General features: G+C 38.1%; 1 pseudogene; it reads left to right on the forward strand.

Moving 5' to 3' along the window:
• The first annotated feature begins 1,410 nt into the window (after positions 1 to 1,410).
• On the forward strand, positions 1,411 to 2,422 carry LOC105532100 (annotated as a pseudogene).
• The last annotated feature ends 3,578 nt before the right edge of the window (positions 2,423 to 6,000 follow it).

Here is a 6,000-nt window from a genome sequence, read left to right on the forward strand (position 1 = left end):
TATCCCAGCCAGGAATAAATTCAGCATTTTCCTGAAGATATCTTACCTCATAACCAATTTTGTTTTATTAATTAGGGTTTTTGTTTGCAAGAGACAAGCAATAACACTCAGTCTAAAATAAGCCAGAAATTATTTTATAATAAAGTATGATGTAGTTAATATAATAAAAGTGGATAAAATGAAGGCCGTACATCAAAAAGGAACAGCTGCCGGATGCAGGTAGCAAAAATGAAAAAGCAGAGTAAACATCAACCTACAGAATGGAAGAAAACATTTTCAAACCATGCATTCAACAAAGAAAATATTTGCAAACTATGCATTTAACAAAAATTAATCACAGTGCTATTCACAATAGCAGCATCATGAATTTAACCTATATACCCATCAAAAGTAGACTGGATAAAGAAAATGTGACATATATGTGTGTGTGTGTATATATATATATAAAATGTATATGTGTGTGTACATATATACAATGTGTCTATATATATAATGTGTCCATATATATATTGATATATACATTGATAAAGCTAGAAGCCATAATCTTAACCAAACTAATGTGGGAACAGAAAAGCAAATACCACCTGTTCTCTCTTATCAGTGGGAGCTAAACATTAAGTAAACATGGACACAAAGAAGGTAACAACAGACACTAGGGCCTTCTTGAGGGAGGAGGAAGTGAGAAGGGAGAGGATCAGAAATCTGCTTACTGGTGATGAAATAATCTATCCATCTAATCCCTGTGACACACAATTTACCTATATAACAAACCTGCACATGTATCCTTAAACATAAAAGTTAAAAAAGGAAACTCAAATCAACAAGCAAAAAACAAATAACTCCATTAAAATGTGGGCACAATACATGAACAGACACTTTTCAAAAGAAGACACACAAGTGGTCCACCGACATTAAAAAATGCTTCGAATCACTAATCTTCATAATGATGCAGCCCAAAACCACCATAAGATACCATCTCATACCAGTCAGAAAGGCTATTATTAAAAAGTTAAAAAATAACAAATGCTGGCAAGGTGGCAGAAGAAAGGAAACACTTATATACTATTGGTGGGAATGCATATTTGGCCCTCTAGAGAGTAGTTTGGAGATTTCTCAAAGAACTAAAAACAGAATTATCATTGATCCAGTAATCCCATTTACTGGGTATATTCCCAAAGGAAAATAAATTGTCCTACCAAAAAAGAAAAAAGAAAAACACCAGCACTGGTATGATTATTACAGCACTATTTACAACAGCAAGGATGTGGAATCAACCTAGGTGCCCATCAATGGTGCACTGGATAAAGAAAATGCAGCCCTTTCACTGATGCAAGAGCCTAGTGTGGCAATGGGAGAGATATCAATGGGAGCAGAGCTGCTGCCAAGGCCTGGGGCTGACCTGTCTGACTTCCCATTCGTGCCGAGCCCACTCGAACTACAGCCACATCTGGGGACAAGATGATTTTTGATTCTACTATGGGCAGGAAGAAAAAGAAGAAGCCATTTATGTTAGATGGGGGTGGGGATACCTAAACAGAGGAAAGCTAGCCCTCAGAAATAAAAGTAGTGGAGCCAGAGCTAACTGAAGACAAAGATTTGGAAGCTGATGAAGAGGACAATAGGAAAAGAGATACTTACGATGATCCAGATGACTTGATCTTTAATCAAAAGAAAAATAAGAGAAAAACAAAAAAGATATTTCACATTGATGGAGGTGAAGAAGATGTAAAGGATATGAAGATTGAAAGTGATGTTTAAGAACCAGCTGAACCAGGGGATGACCTTGACATTATGTTTGTCAATAAAAAGAGAAAAAGTGGAATTTCAAGTTCCCAGATGATAAAAAATTACCAAAGAAAGATGAAGCCTAAAAGATAAAAAAGATGATGCCATCTCATTCAGTAATCAGACAGGCTCTACTTGGGCAAGCTCAGAAAGAGACTACACATATGAGAAGCAACTGAATAGAGTGTTCCACATCATGTAGGAACAATGCAGTTATGGTTTCTGGAGAGAAAAGGAAATTTGTCACAAAACCTCCTTATGTCGTGTGAGTAGGAAACAAGGAAACTTCTTTTGTCGACTTTACAGATATATATAAACAAATGTATTGTCTCCCCAAATACCTCCCTGCATTTTTGTTGGCTGAATTGGGTACAAATGGTTCTCTAGATGGTAATAACCAACTTGTAATCAAAAGAAGATTACAAAAGAAACAGATAGAAATTGTCTTGGAAGATACATCCATGAATACACCACTTGTCACGCATGCCGAACATGGAACACAATCCTGTGGAAGCACATCCAACTCTATTTTTTACAGAGAGAAATGTGTCATTCTAGAGATTCTATTGTCAACATCAAAACCAGCTTCCAGGTTGTCATGGGCAAGTGAACACAGCTCTGTGCCAAAGCTAACTAATTTGCTAATCACTGATTTTGCAAAGCATGCTGTGGAGATTTGCCTGGACAGGATTGCCATCAGAGTGGATACACCCTTGCACTAAAAACAAGATTTAAAAGGTGCCAAGTTCTTTGGTGAGTGGTTGGTTGGTCTGATATCCTTGCAAGATGCTGTTGTTTAAGCTATTGACACACGTATTGCCTACTTGACAGCTGCCAGAAGAATGTAAGGAGGTGCTTTTTAAAAATCGTTCATAGATTTCTGTAAAATACAAGATAAATTAAAGTTACTGTAACAGGGAAAAGAAAGAAAAATGTGGTAGGTATACACCATGGAATACTATGCAGCCATAAGAAACAACAAGGTCACATTCTTTGCAGCAATATGGATGCAGCTGGAAGCCATTATCCTAAGTGAGTTAAAGCAGAAGCAGAAAACCAAATACTACATATTCTTACTCATAAGCTGAAGTTAAACATTGAGCACACACAGACACAAAGATGGCAACAATAAACCCTGGGATTCCAAAAGGAGGGAAGTAGAGAGAAGGAAAAGAGTTGAAAAACCACTTATTGGATACCATGTCCGTTACGTGGGCAACAGGAACATGAGGAACCCAAACTTTGGCATCATGCAGTATTTACATATAACAAATCTGCACATGTATCTCCTGAATCTAAAATTATAAAAAGAAAAAATTTAAAAAATTACACAAAAATTTATTTATATAAGTTTTATTTATATTTAGGTAAAAATATAGCTAATTATTTTGAACTGCCTATGTGCCACAGTCTATAGTACTGATATTCATTAAAGGATAGTTTTATCCTCTGGGAAATTTTAACAATTTGGAGACACTTTTTATTGTCATAACAGGGTGAGGTGTTACTGGCACCTAGTTCATAGAAATCCAGATGCTGCTAAACCCAGGACAGCACCTCACAAGAAAAGATTATAAAAACCATAATACCAATAGTACCAATGTTGAGAAACCCTACTGTATACCAAGAAATTTATATGTATTAGGTCATTTCTAAAGTCTTCCAGAATATAATGAGCTAAGGTTAATTGGTTATTTTGGTCAACCATAAGCTCTATTCTAAGAATGTATAAGCACTACATTGCTGCACATAATAGGCAAGTGAGAATCTAGAATTCAGAAGAATGGGCCATTTATGGTTAATCCCAATCTTTGTCTCAGCACACAAAAGGTCTGTCAAACTCAATGTGGAGATGGGACGCTCATTATAAATTCTCCGAGAAGCGGCCGGGCGCGGTGGCTCAAGCCTGTAATTCCAGCACTTTGGGAGGCCGAGAAGGGGCGGATCATGAGGTCAGCAGATCGAGACCATCCTGACTAAAACGGTGAAACCCCGTCTCTACTTAAAAAAATACAAAAAACTAGCCGGGCGCGGTGGCGGGCGCCTATAGTCCCAGCTACTCGGGAGGCTGAGGCAGGAGAATGGCGTAAACCCGGGAGGCGGAGCTTGCAGTGAGCTGAGATCGCGCCACTGCACTCCAGCCTGGGCGACAGAGCGAGACTCCGTCTCAAAAAAAAAAAAAAAAAAATTCTCCGAGAAACAAAATTGATACCAAAGACAAGAGTACTCAAGGTCTGGGATCAATTATAAATAAAAAGTCTGTTCTGTATTTCCACATATGAAAGGTTAGTTGAGAAGGAGAACCATGTACACTGAGTTACCATATCCTGAATTACGCCAACAAAACTAGGTAGCAGTGGTTTCACACACGAAAGCACAAATCATGGCACAAAGCAAGAGGCAGATAGGTAATTAGAGAGACCAGCAAATTTAGGCAGGATTAGGGGTTGGTTTACGGAAATTTCTGACCCTTAAAGCCTGTAGCCCCTGTGCCTTTTTCTCCACAGCCTATAAAAATGCAAATTAACAACTGAAATGTGAGAAAACCTAGAGATAAAACCCCTGAGTAATTGGAACACAGAAAGCACAAATAGTATTGCAGTTGGAAAGAGGAGGTTGTGATGTAAAGCAGGTTAATTCACCTCTGTAGCCCTCAGTCTCTTCCTCTGTAAAATGAGATAAGAGCAACCGGATGTATGAAGCCTTTCCACTAATTCTTCCTTTCCACTAACCAGTGATTTCTTCTTTCCAGATTCAACAGCATCTTGGGTACAGAAGAGACATCAAAGATGAAAGGAGCGATGCTTAGAGAAATGATTCTGTGAAACCACCTCTACCTTTTTATTCTCCTGATTTACACTGTTAAAACTCTTTATAGTGAATATTTTTTATTTATTTACTTTTGTCACAATCACTTCATTTTATGCAACTATAACTGTTTGCACAGAAGGCTTCCAATCATGCCTCGTTCCTTCTATAAGTACAATCAGCCTCTGCCTTTAGAACACTATGTGTTCTTTTCTTGCCTCGGGACACCACATAGACATTGTCCTTCTGAATATATGTCTCTCTTACCAACCCTTCTAAATTCATAACCAGCCAGGGCACTTGTTCACCAGGTTCAAACTCTGTGATTTGAACTTATCAAGCAAGTAAGTGAAAAATCTAATTTTTAGGTTCAGCAACTCAGAAAATCTGAACTAAAAATAGACACTTTATTTTAGTGCATTGAATCCACTCATCATCCATGCCCCTTGCTTTTATTAGTTTTTCTTTTTGTAATATATAATCCCCTTTCCTTGCATTCTCCAAGATATGTTCAGTTACAGAGACATGGAACCATCATAGGGTCACCATGCACAGTTTCAGAATAAATTGTAACCAAGTATTTCCAAGAACTCAGACTCACCAGCCAGAGCAACCTGAGGTTACCTTTTCTGTCCTAAGGCAGTTATCCAACTGCTATGTGCCTTGAGTATCCTTGTGCCAAACATTTGTTGTCTTGTTTCCTAACATCTAATACATTTTTAAGGTCCATATGATGGTATTTTGTGCCTGTTTCTTTAATTAAATATTAGTTTTAAGAATCTCATCTGTCCTGAACCCATTCCCTAGGAACCACTGCATAGCTCTTGTTTGTTTTTCTCCTCCCTAAGTCTTGATTCTGTTTTCACCTCTAGTCAGCAGCTAAAGTCCAATCCCAAACCCCTTTGGCCACCTAAAATAATAGATTTCACTGTATTACTGTGGTGGCTCTGATATCACCACAGTATAAAATGTTTATGCTGTGTCTTAAGCCCCCACTACCCACCACACCTCCTTAGGATATCAGTAGCTTGTTCCCTTTGGAGTCTGATTTGGATTGTTGGTCATACAACAAAGAACAGAGTCCCTCACCGACTATACAAGGTGCTTTATTGGATATCTGTTCAGTGTTTTACTCTGAGAACTGCCCTTCTTCCACACAGAGACACAATTGTTCTATGAAATACAAAGCCAAGGATTGACACACTTTTTCTGTAAAGGGCCAGCTACTGAATCTTTTAGTCTTTGTGGGTGATATCATCTCTGTCATAACTCCTCAACTCTGTCATGGTAGTGTATAGTAGCCAGGGAAATTGTAAATAGGTGCAGTTGTTTTCCAACAGAATTTTATTTATAAAAGGCAGCAGAAAGCTGGGTTTGGCCTGTGTGCAGTGGTTTGCTAGGCCCTCT

The sequence above is a fragment of the Mandrillus leucophaeus genome, unplaced genomic scaffold (assembly GCF_000951045.1).
Source record: "Mandrillus leucophaeus isolate KB7577 unplaced genomic scaffold, Mleu.le_1.0 Scaffold930, whole genome shotgun sequence".
NCBI classification, from domain to species: domain Eukaryota; kingdom Metazoa; phylum Chordata; class Mammalia; order Primates; family Cercopithecidae; genus Mandrillus; species Mandrillus leucophaeus.